Source organism: Canis lupus, chromosome 15 (assembly GCF_011100685.1).
Source record: "Canis lupus familiaris isolate Mischka breed German Shepherd chromosome 15, alternate assembly UU_Cfam_GSD_1.0, whole genome shotgun sequence".
Taxonomy (NCBI): Eukaryota; Metazoa; Chordata; class Mammalia; order Carnivora; family Canidae; genus Canis; species Canis lupus.
The window spans coordinates 38,098,893-38,117,988 of record NC_049236.1 but is presented as its reverse complement, the minus strand read 5'-3'; the positions used below and the strand labels follow the sequence as shown (position 1 = coordinate 38,117,988).

At 40.4% G+C, this 19,096-nt stretch overlaps 1 long non-coding RNA gene across 2 annotated transcripts in view; it reads left to right on the top strand.

The window, feature by feature from the left end:
* The first annotated feature begins 888 nt into the window (after window positions 1-888).
* Window positions 889-19,096, top strand: part of LOC111098906 — a 101,074-nt gene continuing 82,866 nt past the window's right edge. Inside the window, exons 1-3 of one of the 2 annotated variants that reach the window (XR_005370655.1) lie at window positions 889-1,042; window positions 2,225-2,312; window positions 11,564-12,072. This is a non-coding gene — a long non-coding RNA (uncharacterized LOC111098906). Of the gene's footprint in view, window positions 1,549-2,224; window positions 2,313-11,563; window positions 12,073-19,096 lie in introns of both variants that reach the window. The other variant, XR_005370654.1, reaches the window with a different exon arrangement.

The following is a 19,096-nucleotide window of genomic DNA, read 5'->3' as shown; positions in this document are numbered from 1 at the left end:
CCCACAGGAAAGAAGACAGATGAAGAGACAGCAGTGGCTTGTTAGCTCAAGAGTTTACCCGGGAGAAACACAAGACCGCTGCAAGGAGCTGGTCAGGATGTCCCTACTTCATAAGGTGGTCTGGTGAATTGCTTTCATGCACATCTCAGAGAGCAAAGATTTTCAATTTTAATGAATTAAAAAAAATTTAAGAACAGTAGGCTCCCATTTAAGATGTTGGAAAATGTAGAAGAGCACTAGCAAAATAATTATTTCATAAGCCAGCGCTGTACTAGACAAGGATCAGTGAGTTCTTCATAAAAGAAGGTCCCTTAATTCTGGTTGCCTGTAACCTCCTGGAGGGTAATGCGTCAGGTCAGTCTTGTCGGCTCAGTACTTGGCACACGGTGGATGTTCATTGTGTACTTGTTGAAAGAATGAGGTTGTAAACACATAGCAATTAACCACATATGTCCCCATTTGATTTTTTTTTCCCCATTTGATTTTTGATCATTTTGAAGGGGGGACTGAAACTCTTGGTGTGAACAGCTTCCTAGGCTTTTGAATAATGTCTAAGTAGTTTTGTTAAAGAGCTGGGTTAAATAAGCAGAGCATGGCCAGACATCAAGTTGAGGTGGAAAGGGGCGAGTGCTACTTTCCATCAAAAATAAGATTGACTCAGGGGTGCTTAGGTGGCTCAGTCAGTGAAGGGGTTAAGTGATTGCCTTTGGCTCACATCATCGTTGTCATCATCATCATCATCATCATCATCATCATCATCCTCCTGCACTCATCCTCAGCGGGGAGACTGCTTCTCCCTCTGCCTCTTCCTGCTGCTCTGCTTGCTGGTGCTCTCTTTCTCTCTCTCTGTCAAATAAATAACTAAAATCTTAAAAAAAAAAAAAAAGACTGACTTAGTGAATGCTTCTATATGCCAACTACAGAACTAAGCCTAATTTATTTCTTTCAATGCTTATAACAGGTCTGCGAGGTATGCATTTTTCTTCCCACTTTACATTTGGCTCAGGAAGTATGAATAATCGCTCAAGATGGTATATAGCTGGTAAGTGGAGGACCTGGGGTGATTCGAACTCTCCTTTATGAAACTCCAGCACTGTCTTCATAACCACTATGCTGTCTGGTGTCTACGTAAGCCAAAGACAGGGCCCAAACACTGGAGGACATTGAAAGTTGGCACGTAAAGAGGTTTAGAAGATCCACCATGAGAAGCCACATCCAAGGGAAGAACATGGAGGATTCCTGGACCTTTTAATCCAGTGATGACTGAGGACCCAAGATCTGGAAGATGTTTTGGCTTTGTACTCACACAGCTCTGAAGATGCTGAGTTCTGATTGATCTGGCAATGAGCATTGGGAGGACCAGGGATCAGTGGTCAGGGAACTGATGACTGGCGCCGAGGGACAGGAAACATGGCCATTAAGGCTGGCACATAGGACTCTGTATTCAGCTATTGGGAAGGTTTGGACTTCATGGCTGGAAATTCGAGATGCAAGAGGGAGAGCTCAGTCACTGATAGAAACATAATGAATCATGACTGACTCCATAAGGTACCTTGTTGACAGAGAGGCCATGCTATTTGGATTATTTGGGACAAAATTAGTAACAGTGCCTGGAATAGTATCAAGAGGGAATCAGATTGATTCAGTTACCAGGGTTGGAAGGTATGATTCAGTGAGAGACAGACTATCCCATGTTTGTCTGGCTTCACGAAATAGTCACATCTAATACAGGAGACTCAGGTTCATTTTTTGAAAAGATTTTACTTATTTATTTGAGACACACACACACAGGTTGGGGAGAGGCAGAGGGAGATCAGGGAACCCAACATGGGGCTTGATCCCAGGACCTTGGGATCATGACCTGAGCTGAACCAGATGCTTAACCAACTGAGCCACCCATATGCCCCAGGTTCATTTTTGCTAGAATTAATTGATATGTTGCATATTTCAACTTTTTCCTTTAATAATAATGAATGCTAATAGTTAATGAACATCTAATATGTTTCAGGAGCAATACATAGCACTTTACTTACATCATTTAATCCTCACAATAGTTCTGGGTGCTAAGCACTGTAATCATCACCTTCACTTTACAAATAAATGGAGGCTTAAAAGGATTTAGTAATTTGTGTAAGATCACATATCTAGGAAGCATGGGGCGGGTCTGGATGTACCAGAACAGCTGGCAAATCATTAAAACACTGAAAATTTCTTCTTATACTAGGTAAGTAGTTACTGCAAGCTTCTCTGAGTGTCTGTATGCTGAGGACAGCCCCCTACCAGACTGCCCGTGACCAACCAACTAAGAAAGGGTTAGTACAGTGGGAAGTCCCTGGGGCTGTGTCTGTCCTCATTGGGTGGTCCCTTTGCTGTATTAGGTATACATATATCATCCTTGGGTGGAAGCAGTTTTCATAGCATCTGTCCCAACTGGTGGGCTAGGGCTCAACAATGTTTGATTAGAGAATATATGAGTCAGTGTGACAGTTCAGATGCATAAGCTGTTCCTGGTGTTCTTTCATCAATAGTTTTTCCAGGGAGGGGCCCATGAGTCTTTCCTGTCATTAACCCAACTTCTTTTCTCAGCTTTTTGGATTTTGTCCTTTGTAAATATGTTAATCCCATTAAAACCCAAGTATATTTCCTGCCATTGCTTTCTATGGGGGTAGCTGGTGAGATAATGGAGGGCAAGTCATGAACTCTAAGAACGTTGAGGTATTTCAGGGCACTGTAATGAAAAGAGCTGGTCTCTAAAGGTAGCTGACTTTAGTGAGTCTTGGGGTCCATCCATTATCCTCTGTGTCACCTTGTAGAGGCTACTAAACCTTAGAGTGCCTTCCATTTGTAAAATGAGGGTAATTCTATCTACCTCTTCTAGATTCCTACCATTCACTTGAATATTTTCACCAGAGAAAGAAATACATTAATATCACAATGGATATGGTCTACTGAACAGTGTACTTGTCTAGTCCTTGAGGGGATTGAAAAATTGGCAGAGCAGGTTATTAATAGTTTCCAAGTAGAATCTGTACCAAACGCTGCACTATTCTCTGCTTCCGAAGTGCAGACATGGGTTTTCTGTCTTATTTGTTGTGATGGGTTTGTTTATTGAGCTCTTCTTTTAGAACTGTCTAGAACTTTTCCAATTTAAGTGATTCTGAAATGACATTTCCAAAACTAGCCTAAGACTTTTCTCTGCTCTCCTTAGCCTCACCTCACATCCTTATGAAAGCACACCCAGGCTTCATTACATTTACCAAGATAGACTCAAGTAAATCCTACTGTAGATAAACAGCCCATAAAAATTAACCATGGGTGAGCAGCCTGCCTCTAAATGCACTCTTTAAAGGGCATGCTCTTTAAGGAGAGAAACCAACCAGGGAATGGATTTGGAGATAATTTGTGTCTTGCAGGTGTGACCTGATAAGGCACGAAAAAGCTCAACTTTATGACTTGAAATACAGGATGCCCATAATCAGTAAAGCCTACATCAGCCAAGTCATTTATGAGAGCAAGATAAATAGCTCATTATTTGCCAAGAGTAAAAAGGAATGGGCACAAAAGTAATATAGTAACATTTGCCAAGTACTTGTTATTTACGTTATTTCTTTATTAGTCCTCAAAGCTGTCCTGTGTGATAGGTATTACCTGTCCTCTTTTAGAAACAAGGAAATTGACCCCCATGAAGGTTTACTAATTTATCTCAATTTTCATAGCTGGGAGTTGGAGTGGTAGTTCTCATCCCCCAGGAGATACTTAGCAATGTTTGGAGACATTTTTGTTGCAACTAGGCGGAAACCCTACTAGAACCTAGTAGGTAGAGGCGGGGGATGCTGCTAAATAACCTAGAATGCACAGGATAGCTCTCTATATCAACCAATTATGTGCCACAAAATGTCATTAGTGCTCAATTGGAGAAACCCTGAGTTGAGGGGAGTGGCAATGAATTTGATTCTTAATTTAATGCTTATTTCTCTACTAAGGTTTTAAAGATAACAGTGTAATAGAACTACCATTGATCTTAGGTTTCTCCAAGCTGATGTTACTCTGGTACATGCTAGTTTCAGCTGTTATTTTGATTGGCCATTGTATCTATTTCCTTGGGTTCCTGAGGACCAAGCTGTTAACAGCTCCTGAGTAGCGCCTCAGGGTGTCACATGACCACATTTGTCAGTATCTGATCTAGGTGGTGGAAGAAGAATGGCCTTATCACAGAACAAAGAGGATATATTCAGGGGAAAAATGAACTACGGACTTTTAAAAAAAAAAAGGCTCTTCTTTGGTCTACCCACATCAATACTAATAATGCCTTACCCCACATATTTAGGGCTTTATAACTTCTGAGCGCTTTCATATTCCTTCAACACATATTTATGGAGGAGAAAATAAGCTAAGTAGTTCTGAGCATATGGTAGTGGCTGAAACAAGACTCTTGGCCTCCTGGAACTTGGGTATGAGGGACAAGTGACATGGGCAGTAAGGAAACAAGCATGTAATATGGCAAGAGAAAGATAAGCGCTGTAGAAAATAATAAAGCAGAGAAAACATAATGGTGAGTGTGGGGGTATGGTTGTTGCCATTTCACATGGGCGGGCAGGGAAGGTCTGAAAAGGTTAAGGTGGTATTTTTACAGATCCATGAAGGATGGAAGAGAGTGAATCATGTGGATATCAAGAACAGGAGAGTTTCAGGCAGAGAGAACAGCGATTGCTCCAGGATTGGTATGGGCTTAACAAGTTCAAGGAACAGCAAGGAGGCCAGTGTGGCTGAAACTGAGTGAATGAAGGGGGGAGCTAGGGGAGATGGAGTCCCCGAGGTAGCAGCCAGGGGACCCGGTAAACTACTAAAGGACTTTGGATTCTCCTCTGACTGAGGTGGGGAGCCACTGAAGAGTTTTGAAGAGAGGAGTGACATGATCAGACATGATTTTAAAAGATCAGTTTGGCTGTTGTGTTGAGACTGAACTAGAGGGGCTAAAGCCAGGAGACCAGTTCCAAGGCTGTTCCCATAATCCAGAAAAGGAGCAACAATGGTTGGCAGCAGAGATGTAACAGTGATGGGGTGGTGAAATCAATCTGATTCTTGGTAACTTTTGAAGGTTGAGCCAGCAGGATTTGTATCGTATGTGGGGTATGAGAGAAAGGGAGGAAAAGAGATGGCTTTCAGAACTTTTGCCTCAGAAATGTCCTCATTTCTGATGGGGAAGCTTTGGAGAAGTAGATTTGAGGTGAAAAATCAGGAGTTGTGGTTTGAACATGATAAATGTAAGGTGTTTACTGTACATCAGACTGGAGGCATAGAGTTATGTCTTAGCATGAAGCATATAACATATCCAACATTATATTTCTCTTTGATCAAAGGCCAGTGTTTAATTCACACACCTATGGCTATAATGTGTTGATTCTATCTGATTCTAACACTAATGTCCTTCTACTGATGGAGGAAACATAAGAAAGAAATTTTTGATAGCATCAGTTTCTAAAAACTGTCTTCAAACTGTGCTTCTTAAATGATCTTCCCTAAAAAGCAAGGGACAGCCAGTTACATTTGGATAGAGACGGAGCACATTAAAATAAATTGACCTCCTGGCTTGGCCCTTAGAATTATTATCAAAGTTATGAAAAAAGCAGAGCAAAGAAGCCCAAGTAACTCAGATTCTGCCTACTTCAAACATCACTTCTTTCTAAAGCTTGCTTTTTCTTTATTTATTCATAGAGTTAATAAAAAATGAAATCATACTCCATGGGCCAACCCTTTTTTTAAATAATAAATTTATTTATTATTGGTGTTCAATTTGCCAACATACAGAATAACACCCAGTGCTCATCCCGTCAAGTGTATGGGCCAACCCTTAATATTTTTCCCTAAGTTTTTATACATAAAATTTCAAACATACAGAATTGTTCAGTAAACATACATATGTCTACCTCCTAGTTTCTGCAGTTGATATTTCCCTCTATTTCTTTTCATCCCTCTATCCATCAGTCCAATTTTATGTTTTTTTTTTTTTTTTTTTTTAATTTTTATTTATTTATGATAGTCACACAGAGAGAAAGAGAGAGAGGCAGAGACACAGGCAGAGGGAGAAGCAGGCTCCATGCACCGGGAGCCCGATGTGGGATTCGATCCCGGGTCTCCAGGATCACGCCCTGGGCCAAAGGCAGGCGCCAAACCGCTGCGCCACCCAGGGATCCCCAATTTTATGTTTTTGATGCATCCCAGGGTAAGTTGCAGCCATCACTACCCTTCACCCGCTAAAGGCCTCAGCATGCATATCATTAACCAAGTTCCATATTAAACCCTTGAGTTTTCCCATACGTGGGTCATCTGGTTTTCAGTGGCTCTCTTAAACAGCATGTGGTTGATTTTTGGATTTGGATCTACTCTAAGTGCATACATCTTTTAGAGAGGAGCTTATAACCCCATCGCATTGATTGTGATTATGAAATGCCAGTTCTCACTTCTGGCTTCCTATTCTATATCTTTATTTGTGTATGCCTTCTTGACATTTTCCTTTTTATTCTTCTATGACCTTTAGTCATTTATTCAAGTTTTCTCCGGTCTTTGTCTTCCAGTGAACACATTGTATTTTTTTGTTTTTTTTCCAACTAGTAGCTACCTTTAAATGAAAAATGTTGAGTCTAAATTTTTCTATTCACATCAAGATTAAAAAAGCATTCCTATCACCTCCTTTGTTGTGAGATGAGATCATTGAAGCTCCTTTGCTTTCCTTGGCAGCTGAACCATTTCAAAGTTTTGGCCCAAGAAATCACAGATTCAGAGCATATCAGGTTCTCATTTTTTTTTTTTAATCAGGTTCTCATTTTGCAAGAAAATAAACTGAGGCCCAGAGGGGAAAAAAGACTTTCTCCTCAAAAACCCCAACTGAGTGGAAGAATCAGAGAGCTAGATAGCGCAGTGCATCTAGTCTACCTCCACCTTTAACTCAGACAACACTCAAACAATTCTTGACAATTCCAGACTGATGAGAAAATACACTAGTTTTAGAGGATTAAAGAAAATGGATTTCTCAATTCACTGTAGAAGTTTAAAAGCCTTCCAGGAAATACTTCCATCTCTATGATAAAAAATTTTAGCCTACATTCTATTAATCTTTATGTCCACAGTGGAAAAGCCTTTTGCTTAATAATATCCTCTCAAATATTTGAAGACTATTCTTATGTCTCCCCATAGTCTCTCTTCTCAAGAATAAATAATCCAAATTCCTTTGAACTTTTCTCATAAATTCTTCTTTCCATTCTTTTATTAATCTTTCTAAGTTTCCATGAGCTTTCTTCAAATTTTCTGTCTTGCTTCTAGATTGCAAAGCCAGGAAAGGACAAAGTACTGTGATACTGATTATCGAATTTATGCCAAACTGTGTGCTCCTTGAGGGAAGGGGCCATTTCTTCTTCAACTTTGTACCCCTAGATTACAAGGGGTCAGCAAACTTAAAAAATTTTTTTTATTAAAATTCAATTTGTCAACATACAGTATAACACCCAGTGTTCATCCTATCAAGTGCCCTCTTTAAGTGCCTGTCACCCAGTTGTTAAGTATTTTACACTTTGTAGGCCAAGAGGCAATGTCCTCTACTTTCTGAATAGCTGTTCTCTCTGAAAGGCCAATAGTCCTTTCTTATGTTTTACATTATGGAAATGTGAAAATCATTCCTAGATGAAGGGCCGTACAAAAATAGGTGGTAGGCCAGATTTGGCCTGTAGCTGCTAGTTTGTTGACTCCTGCTTAGATGCATGATACATAGTAGGCAGTCAACACATTTTGTTGAGAAAGAATGCATGAATTTATGAAGATTATTTCATAGTATCTGTCTTTCTTTCATATTCTTGCTTGACACTTCTATTATATCGCTGGCTCAGTGAGCTTGTCCACTACGATCTTAGATTTTCCTCTGCCCTATACACCCATGGTCAGCACTTTCACAGGCTGTTTGTACTTGAGCAGTTTAATTGTTACTCCCTTCTTCTAAGGTGTGGTAGCGACCCTCTCTTGACCATCCATTGCTGGTGGCTTTGTATCTCACTTTTAATTTAGTGAGGCCATTTTGAGCTTTTGTTTTCCCAGTGTGTTCAGCTGCTGCCCTACTTTCAAATTGTGTATGAACTTAACAAGCAGCCCCAGGTGATTGACAAAACCAAAATGCTGGACCCATTCAATGACCTCAACAAAGGCCCCAAGCTCTGTTTCCATTCTTATGACTCTTACCTGGAATTGGGAAGTTCATGCCTACTTACTGTCCTGGAATGGATTGGTAAGGGCTCAGACAGGCTCACAGAGAAGGTTGACACTAATGGCAAAAGAAAAACACCCTTCCTTTCTTTCTCTTTAGCTTTTGGGCCTGAAGAGAACACTTGTCAAAGACTGAGGGAGTGTGGAGGTCTATATTAGTTAGTAGCATTGCCATTCTGAGCTGAATTGGGATGAAACCATCCTGAGCAGCACAAATATATAGCATCAGGGGGATCAAGCTGCTTTACAGAATGCCTGGAGGCTGATGCTTGGGACTGAGCACATCACCGCTGCCATCCACTTTGTCCCACTTCTACTTTCGGATGAATTGATTCCTAGGTCCACAGATGCCTTTTTGACTGAAGCTCCCTATTCATCTGCAGTGATCTTCTGTGGATACTTTGTGTCTCTTTTGGCCAGGATCCAATGGATCCACCCAAAGACTACTGGTGGGTCAACATGGAGCCATGCCTCTTCAGTCCTCAGCGCTCTGCCTTGGGACACAGATGTGAGATCAAGGCTGATGGAAAACATGGGAAGGGAGTGTTCCTTTTTCTCCAAGCTCCAGGCTGTAGGTGGCTACAACTTTCAATCCAAGGGAAATGGGAAGAGCTTTACCTTGGTTCCACAGGGGTGATATGTGTTGCTCATAGTCTGTTTTATCTAGTCCTCTCTTCACCTCCTCTCTCCCCTTCTCCATGTTGCTGAAATTGCTGTGATTGCTACCATTTAAAATGTCAGGAAAGCTGCATTTATTTACAACGACTTCCTTCTTAACCAGCTGGGGGAAGTTGCAAAATAGCCAACCCAGTGGTGGATCAATCTTTAACGTTCTTTCAAATGTTGAAGTAAAGAAAATGATGACAATTTTAAGGCTCTATTAGGTGGAAATGATCTACGAGGGATGGCGGACAGCTGAAGGTCACAAATCAGGCAGCTTGCCTGTGGCTCAGTGATTCAGAAGTGTGGAAAGCAATGGGAAGTGTGTTCCTGAGTTTTATGAGAGTCTAAGTTTGGGAATTTATCAGCGTGTGCCTGGGATTTGCTGTAATGAGCCTCTTCACTCCTCTCATAAAACAAACCAGCATCTGATGAAAAGCTGGCTGGCCTTCCTTAGATACAGATACTAATTTATTTTGATTTTAGGGGGAAAAATATCACGCCTTTGTCCAGCTTACCTGAGAAATAGTCTCATTGGCATGTGGGGATCCTGCTTATTTCCCACCTGGTTAAAAGAGCAACATCAGTGACACTGAATATGCATATTTTCCATTATTAATGTTTCAAGAGCTTCTTTTAACATATTTTAGATTCTGGGTATACTTTTTCTATTTTTGTTAGAGATCCTTCTTTACCCTGTGTGTCAATCAGGATGGGCTTGGTCATGCTGGGGCAGCAAAACCACTTCAAAATCTCAGTGGCTTAAAACAGTGGAGATTTATTTCATATTTAAGCCACATGTCTGTCATAGGCTGTGCTCCATGATGTTTTCTGTCAAGGACCTCACCATCCATAGCAAGGGTTGGCAATTTTTTTTGGTAAAGGGCCAGACAGTGAATATTTTAGACTTTTTTTTTTTTTTTAATATTTTAGACTTTTAGAGATCCCATGGTCTCTGTTGCAGCTACTCAGCTTTGCCATTGTAGTGCACAGACAGCCATGGACAATGTGTAAAGGAATGGGTATTGCTGTGTTTCAACAAAACTTTATTTATAAAAACTGGCAGAGGGCTGGAATTTGGTCTATGGGCTGTAGTTTGCTCCCCTGGTGGTTGGGAGAGGAAAGGAAGTTGGCACATCTTTTTTCAGTTGTTTAAGGTTTAACTTCCATTCATATTTCCTTGGCCTCAGTAAGTCACATGGCCATGCCTAACTTCACAGTACATAAAGTGCGCAGTCTTCATTTTTGCCCAGAAGGAGAACTGCAACTAACAGTGAACGGCACCAACGGTCATACCCTTCTCCTCTATTCTTTTTAGAGAAGCCAGTATTTCCTGAACTTCTAGACTTGCACTTTTCCAAAAGGTAACCTTTAAATGCAATCTCTATGTGTTATAATTCAGTTGCTTTGATGGGAGCTAAACAAATTTAGGAGATGAACAGGATCGAATTTTCCTTCATTGTTCTCAGCATTAAATATGTGACTTTTTTTTTCCTTTAAGGCCACCAAAGCTCTGAGTCCCTATACCAATCTGAAGTGAGATTAAGTTTATCCATCCAGCTCATTTTCTAGTATTTAGATTTCTGGAATCCAGAGTGACCACATTTTTTCCTTGGCTTTTTTTCCCCCTCTATAGCCATAGAAGTCTGAGGCTCTCTCACCTTTCACTGGGACAGGATTGGGCCTGGGTCTTGCTGACCTCCTTGGTCACGGTGACATCTCTTTGTGTCCCCAGGGGAGACCAGCAGTTTCCACCAGGAGGGGTCCCTGGGGCCTTCCTTTGTCTTTCAGCATCAATTTCCTTCTAAGTTTTGCAACCAGGAAAGGAGCTGTCGCTTCAACCAGGAGAGGGCACTGTGCACAAAGTCTAGAATACTCAGTTCCTTTTGGTAGAGGCACAAATTAAGGATTAATGAAACCCATATTCAAATGCTCAAACTATAGCACCTATCATAAAACAAACCAAAACACCACACTAGGAATGTACTCTATAAAAAGGGAAAAAATGCAATTTATTAACAACTTGTACATTCCAGAAGGTACAAATTGCCTCGTTAAATCAACCAAACATTTTTAGTGGCTGTACCTCTTCTTTTCTTACAATGCGAACTCAGGCTCTTTGAACCAAAGCGTGCCCTGGTGTTGGCTGTTTTAGATGAGGTTCCAGGGACCTTGTGGGCCAAGGCTTTAGGAAAGATAGGGAGGTTAAGTCCTGTTGAAAAAAAAAAAAATTTGCCTCTTTCGGCATCTTTTCCCATAGGAAAGTGAATAACACTTTAGAGAAACTACACAATGTGGGAAGCAAGTATAACTATATTCAGTGGTTCCCTAAGTGCTGAAATGGAAGACATCAAATTTTGTAAATAGGGAAATTTTGAAAAGACAACTTGGTTGTAAACTTTTTTGTCTCACCATGTTGGTTCATTTGTACCTAAGCATCTATCTCTGTCTGTAGTAGAACCACACAGATCTTTTTACTGCAAATGTCTACTTAGTCACTAAGCTTTCTCCTTGGATCCTGACTATGATCACTGTGTTACTACCCACTCTCAGTCTCAGTCTTCTTGTCTGCAATATGGACATAATGATAGTGCCTATCTCAGAAGTTGTCATGAGATTCTTATTATCTCGTATTCTTTTGTTGTCTCTTCAGCAGCAAAGATGTTATGCAACCAAGTGGACATTTGAAAGAAGTAGAGGAAAGGTCATTGCAGCAGCAGATTGGAACAGAAATAGCAAGAGCTATAGAAAGGCAATTGATCAGTTGATGAAGTCATGGTGCCTTATGTCTGTACAGTGAGAACTTTTGGAGAGATTGAGAATTCTCTGCAGTTGAATGTCAATTCAAATACAAAATTAAAAAAAAGAAGACCAGTTAAAGATGAACGCATGTAAATGAACATGGAAAACAGATTGGTGTGGGACATGAAAGAGAATTAGCACAGCCCAGAGAAAATACATGGTGACCGGTGTGGAAATAAATGAAGACCAATCAAATGAGAACAAGCAAAGGCTATGTATTCAGAGCTTGATATAGCAAGAAAGCCATTATCATTTGTATTTGGCAGACCCAAAGGCAGGCAGAAGAATGGGAAAGCTTTATAGTGGATACAAGAAGACTCCTGGGATGCCCTGATTGGAGGCTGTTTCCATGAGGAGGTGGTAAGCAGCTTAACTGGAAGTGGGGCATTCTATGTTGTTGGTTATGGGTGTATATTTGGCTCTCTCTGGTTGCAAGTGGGGTTGAAAATTAGGAAGGCTGTCAGCTATTAATCATGTCTTGGCCATTTGGATCCAGTTGTTTCAGGGGGTTTTTGATCGGCTTCCTGTTGATTGGCCTTGTGTTTTCATCCGTAAAATGGGGATAATCATAATTACAGCAATTCACTGTACTCTGTAAGTCATTTCCACATCATTGGCACATATTAAACACTCAATAAATATCTTCTGCTACAACTGCAAATTAAATTGCCCGGAGATTCCAGTGGTACAGATGATACATACTCCAGTGAAAAGGAAGGAGGGATTCCTGGAGCCTGTCCTGAAGGTTGGGTGTTTTTCTGGGGTGGAAGCCAAGCAAGACCATTCCAATAGTATGTGGGCACCAGAGCAAAGTGAAAGCATTGTGTAGCATTTCTGAAAGGCATGCAGTAAAATAATAAAACATCCAGTTAATGATGAAGGCATGAGGAACACAAGTTGAAACATTCGGGAATTTCTGCTCCACATCTCAAATGTTGGCAATCACCCTTCCGCAGATGCACGGCGGAGTCCTGATTTATTTACTAGTGCTTCAGCAAAAGGGCCTTGATTACGGGGAGAGTTGAATAGGGGTTGTTGATTGAGTCTCAGGTGGAGAAGAATTTAGTGAAATACATTTCACAGGGGAGAAAACTAGGAGGGCTCTAAGCTTAAATGTTCCCATTTCACATGTCAGTGCTGCGAATCTTCTTTCCCCAAATGAGAGTGCTACCTTAGGAGGACTGAATGTGGTAACAACTGTGAAAGCTGCAATGTGATGCTCAGTGTTTCCTGAATATTGGAAATATTTTAATATTATTTTCCTTTTGCATTCTTTTAGTGACAGAAGAAGTAACACTTAGAAAATGTACAGAATACTGGAATAGTTATCCTAAGATGGGAAATGAGGGTATATATAAATACATGAACAACAGTGTGGTTGAGTTTGCTGATTATCCTCCAAAATCCATTTTCCTTTTCTCCTACTGTAATAGAATCCTTCATTCTTAGATGGGCCCATGGCAACTTGGAATAACCACTGCATTTTCCAGCCTCGTTTAAAGTAGGCGTGGCCATGGGTGGTGGCTGTCAGGGGAGTCAGACTGTGAAGTTTATCAGATCTTTTTTCAAAAGAGATTTTATTTATTTATTCATGAGAGATACAGAGTGAGAGGCAGAGACACAGGCAGGGGAGAAGCAGGCTCTCCACGGGTTGCCCAATGTGGGACTCAATCCCAGTACCCTGGGATCACAGCCTGAGCTGAAGGCAGATGCTCAACCAATGAGCCACGCAGGTGTCCCCACTTCTATCTTTTTAAAGCCACTGTTGTTTGGGCTTTGGTTCACTTAAAGCAAAATCCAGTTCTAATAACTATATACAGTCATTGAAAGACATGGCTTTAAAGGGACTTGAACATTTTAAATTTAATTTTTTAAAATTTAAATTCAGTTTAACATGTAGTGTATTATTAGTTTCAGAAGTAGAATTTAGTGATTCATCTAGTTGCATACAGAACCCAGTGCTCATTACTTCAAGTGCTCTCCTTAATGTCCATCACCCAGTTACCCCATCCCTCCACCCACCTCCCCTCCTGCGACCCTCCATTTGTTTCCTAGAGCCCAGCATCTGTTACAGTTTGCCTCCCTCTCTGTTTTCATCTTATTTTACTTTTCCTTCCCTTCCCCTATGTTCATCTGTTTTGTTTCTTAAATTCCACATATGGGTGAGATCATATGGTATTTGTCTTTCTATGACAAATTTCCCTTAGCTTATTTCTATGACTTATTTCCCTTAGCTTAATACCCTCCAGTTCTATCCACGTTGTTGCAAATGGCAAGATTTCATTCTTTTTGATGGCTGAGTAATATTCCAATCTCTCTGTCTCTCTCTCTTTCTCTCTCTGTATATACACATACGCACATTTACCACATCTTTATCTATTTACCTGTTGATAGATATCTGGGTTCTTTCCATATTTTGGCTATTGTGGACATTGCTGCTATAAACACTGGGATACAGGTGCCTCTTCAAACCACTATGTTTGTATCCTTTGGATAAATATCTAGTAGTGCAATTGCTGGGTTGTAGGCTAGCTCTGTTTTTAATTTTTTGAAGAATCTCCATATTGTCTTCCACAATGGCTGTGGAAAGGGGAATGCAGTTTGAATTCCTACCAACAGAGTAAGAGGGTTCCCCTTTCTCTACATCCTCACCAATATCTGTTGTTTCCTGATTTGTTAATTTTAGCCATTCTGAAAGGTGTGAGATGGTATCTCATCCTGGTTTTGATTTGTATTTTCCTGATACCAAATGATGTTGAGCATTTTTTCATGTGTCTTTGGCTATTTCCATGTCTTCTTTGGAGAAGTATCTGTTCACGTCTTCTGGCTGTTTCTTGACTGGATTTTTTGATTTTTGGGTGTTGAGTTTGATAAGTTCTTTATAGATGTTGGATACTAGTTCTTTATCTGATAAGACGTTTGCAAATATTTTCTCCCATCCTGAAGGTTGTGTTTCAGTTTTGTTGACTGTCTCCTTTGCTGTGCAAAAGCTTTTTATCTTGATCAAGTCCCAGTAGTTCATTTTTGCTTATGTTTCCCTTGATTTTGGTGACACCTAGCAAGAAGTTGTTGTGGCTGAGGTCAAAGAGGTTGCTGCCTGTGTTCTCCTCTAGGATTTTGATGGATTCCTGTCTCACATTGAAGTCTTACATCCATTTTAAGTTTATTTTTGTGTATGGTGTGAGAAAGTGGGGGACCTGACCATTTTAGGAGACAAAGTCAAGACCCCCAAAGAACGTGAGTTCCTCACAAGAACCTATTTTAAAATGCCATTCCATCAAAATGAGGAAGGAAAACAACCAGGTTTATTGGTTTCCAGTAATAAGGCTAGCCAAGGCAAGCTTTGATCTCATGTTGTTCATTAATTAAAAAGACATAGGTAGTGTCAGCATGGACAGGTTACTGTATTCTAAACTTGTGCATCATTTTGGACCATGGCAGTCTAGAATTGCTAAGAATCTTAAAAAATAGTACTATTGTGATAGGTCTTCTCCTTTTAGACTGGATTTTGGGATGGCTTATGGTAGTGCAAAAAACCAAAAAATGTGCATTTGATACTTGTACCAAAGCATACATTTTAAAGATTAGGACCCCACCTATGGCATAATCACGTCACTGCATTTGCGTCTTATTGCTGATAGTTTAGTAATTATTAATGTTTTGGATAGGTTTCAAGAGAAATTGGTATAGATCCCCTGGCCCCTCTTCAATCTCTGGAATAGTAACTTCCCTCATGTTTAACTGCTATCCACAGTACAGCTGCTGGTTCACCTACTAGAAGACTGAGCCTGCCTTAATTATAGTGCCAGATATTAGGAGGTGTTTCTTTTCCTGGAGGCTAAGGCCACGCAGAATTATTTTGTTACGTACATCTTCCCTTTATGTGTAGATCTTGGATGATTTGTGGTGTAAGTGTCTTACATAATAAGGAGAACCATTAGAAGTTATTCAAGTAGCTGATGGGGTTAGTGCTGCTTCCCACTTCCGTGAAGGTTTCCCTGGTGATTTCATTGCAAGTAGTTTTGAATGGCTTCCAACAGCTGTAGTTGGTACCTTCAACTTGTCCTTAAATTTAGTATTTTGTATTTTAAAAGTTTACATTAATGATTTTCTTTCGCTTCATTGTAGCCAATTTGGTGTCTTGCACCAAATAGGTACTTGAATGCTTGTGCATTTGTCACCCAATGGCTGTGGAGGCTCAGAATGGGAGTTGGGGCAGGCTGGGCTTTGCCGTAGTCCTGTCTGATGAAAAAATTGATCCTAATTTTAGGGTGAGTTTTTTTGAATTTTGAACAACCTACAAATACACAAATACCACAAATACAACCTACAAGTTATCACTTAACCAACTCAGTAAGGCAAATGGTGGGTAACAGCTCAACCAGTAAATTCGAGTTTTTTTTTTTTTAATATAAGCTGAAGAGGACTGAATTAATCATATTTCTAAGTAAGTAGAAAATTAACATCACTGTTTCATGCAAAGTTCTTATTTGTCTGTATTTGTTACTTTTTATCCCATCCCCATTCTGTTCCCAGTAGATAGAATATGTTTTATATGCATCTTTCCTCTGTGTGTATTTTTTTAAAATGAAATAATAAACAACACTTGTATAGAACTTACTATGCTCTAGGCTGTGTTCTAAGTCCTATATGTATAATCATAAATCACTTATTTAATTGCCATAACAAATTTATGAGTGAAGTACCATTATCATCTCCATTTAATAGAAGAAAGAACTGAGGCACAGAAAGGTTAAGCAACTCGCCTAAGGTCACACAACTACTAAGCAATGAGGTTGGTATTTAAACCCAAGCATTTGAGCTCTTGAACCCATGTCCTTAATCACCAACCACACCACCAAAACATGCACTGTGCTTTGTGTGTCTGCGTTTTAAACTTATGTAAATGGTGTTGTGTAAATGGCACTGTTATAAATCTCATTAGTTTCTCACACTTTGCCTTTAAGAAGTGCGCATGTTGTTTTGCTCACTTGCGATCCATTCTTCTGATGGCTGTACTCCAGGGTGAACATCTATCACATTTTGCCTCTCTATTCATCCAGTGCTGACACTCCAATATTCTGTCTCCACAAATAATGCTGCAATGAACATCCTCCCTCAGGACTTGTGGGAGACTCTCTTTGGGATATAAACCATGATTTTTCTTTATATAGAAAATGTGTGCCTCCTATGAAACAGGAAGATGGTAAATTTAGAGCCCCTTTCTGAAAAAATTGCTTATGCCATTGCAGTCATATCTCAGGCACTGTTCTAGACATAGGGTCGTCACAAGGTGGAATACAGATATTCAGTTACAGGACATCAGAATCCTTTGATTTACTAAATAAATAATCAATTTGTAAATGTTTATTCGTGCCATTCATGTGCTAGTAAGTATTAGAGGGGTGGCACAGGATGGCTAAGGTACCCTTGGTCCCAACATAGTGAAGAGATTAAGGATCTGGATGTGGATTTGGGGTGATATGGTTCCAGGGCCACTTCTATTACTTGTACTTGTTTTTTTTTTTTTTTTTTTTTTTTTTTGAGGACCAAACTTTAATATTTCAAGGACATCTCAAGTGAGTTACTGGTGGGGTTACAGAAGCTTCCATTCATGCCACCATAGCAAGAGTCAAGAATTCTGAAAGTTGAAGCAATTACTGCTTTGGATACATAACAATATATTAAAGCATATCAGAAAGTGCAAAAAAAGAGGCATTCAGCAGAGCAAAAAAAAAAGCAACAGGCTGATTGTCCTAACAGAAGCTCTTTCTAGAGCTCAGTCCCAGGGATTAGAACTGCCTCAGCCAGAGAGAGGTCCAGACATGGGTTTTGATGGATTCTTATTACAACTAGTCAAAGGCAAGCTCAAAAAAACCGAGGTTCACACTTCCCCCATGACTATCCTTGCAACAAAGAGAACATTTGGTTACCTCTCACACGTAGGCTGAGCAAGAACCCAGTGGCGGGACTTAGCCAGTGATTCTGACCCCAGGCTGACATCTCTGGGCCCGAGCTCTGAGCTCCTCAGGCAGGATGGCCTGGAACTGCTCCTGTACCAGCATCTCCACAATCTGCTCCTTTGTGTGAATATCGGGTCTCAGCCATTGTCAGGCAAGCTCTTGGAGATGTCTGAGGACATCCCTGGGCCGAGCTGCATCCTCATAGTGGAATCTCTGGAACCTCTGCCTAGAGACTGCCGTGTTGGGAGGATTCCTTCGTGGCATGGTCTCCAGGTCTTCAACAGAGTCTGCATCGAGGCACTCTGGTGGCGCCCAGACCTGGGGAACCGATATTAGGACAACTTCTGGCTCCTCGGCCATCATCTCATTTGAAGATGACCCTATTTTATCATTCTGGACTTCTTTACTTCTTTGTGTCTCTTGGTACCCTTCAGTCTCCATTGTGTTAAATTTCTTGAGCCCTCCGAGGCCATTTTTCTCATATATAAAATGAAGATGACAAAGGTGGTTCTGGGGATTAAATGTTGTTGGGATTAAATTAAAATGGACATAACTGTTTTTGTTGTGAAGATTAAATGAGATAGGGCTTAGCATAGAGTCTGGCCTGAAATAAATGCTCAAAAGGTTGGATAATCCCTGCCATCAAGAAGCATCTAGCCTAGTGGAAAAGACAGACAGGGAGATAAATATTCATAGTGCGTGTATAAGGAAGATGGCAGCAACATGTACCAAGTGTGGTGGGAGCACAGAGGAAGGGGCACTGAAGAAAACATTGATACTTATTATTTATTCCATGCCTATCTTCTATCTAGACACTGTCTATGTGTTATTTTGTTCTGGCTTTCTAAGGTGTATCTCATTATTTCTATTTGATAGAGGTAGAAACCAAGGCTTGACTGCAACTTGCCATTCAAAGTCACTCACCCAATTGTGGTACAGAAAAGATTTGAATTCCTGTCTGGCTGACCCTAAAGCCTGTATTTGTTTCAACTATACCAAAGAGGAGCCAGAATTTGATCTGGACCATTAAGGCTGAGTAGGCATTTTCTAGGTGGATAGACTATGCAAACATTTTTCTTGGCACCTTTACTTTGGGGTCTTTCCAAAGAACCATATTTTTATTCCTTCATTGACAGTACACATGTTTATCCAGAATTTATTCTGGCTGGCTTCTAGAAATGCAAAGATTAAGAGATAAGGTCCCTGTCCTTCAGGGGTTTATAATCTCATCACAGAGATGGCTGCATTCACATGTGCCATCCATAACCAGATAGGTAATGATACAAGGTTGCATAACATGCCAGAAAAATGATAGGGGTATCCAGTTGAGTACAGAGGAGGGAGACATCACTGAGGGCCCAGTGGTTTGAGGCAGGAGTAGATGGGATTGCATCAAAATGAAGGAGGGAGCAGTTTGGACA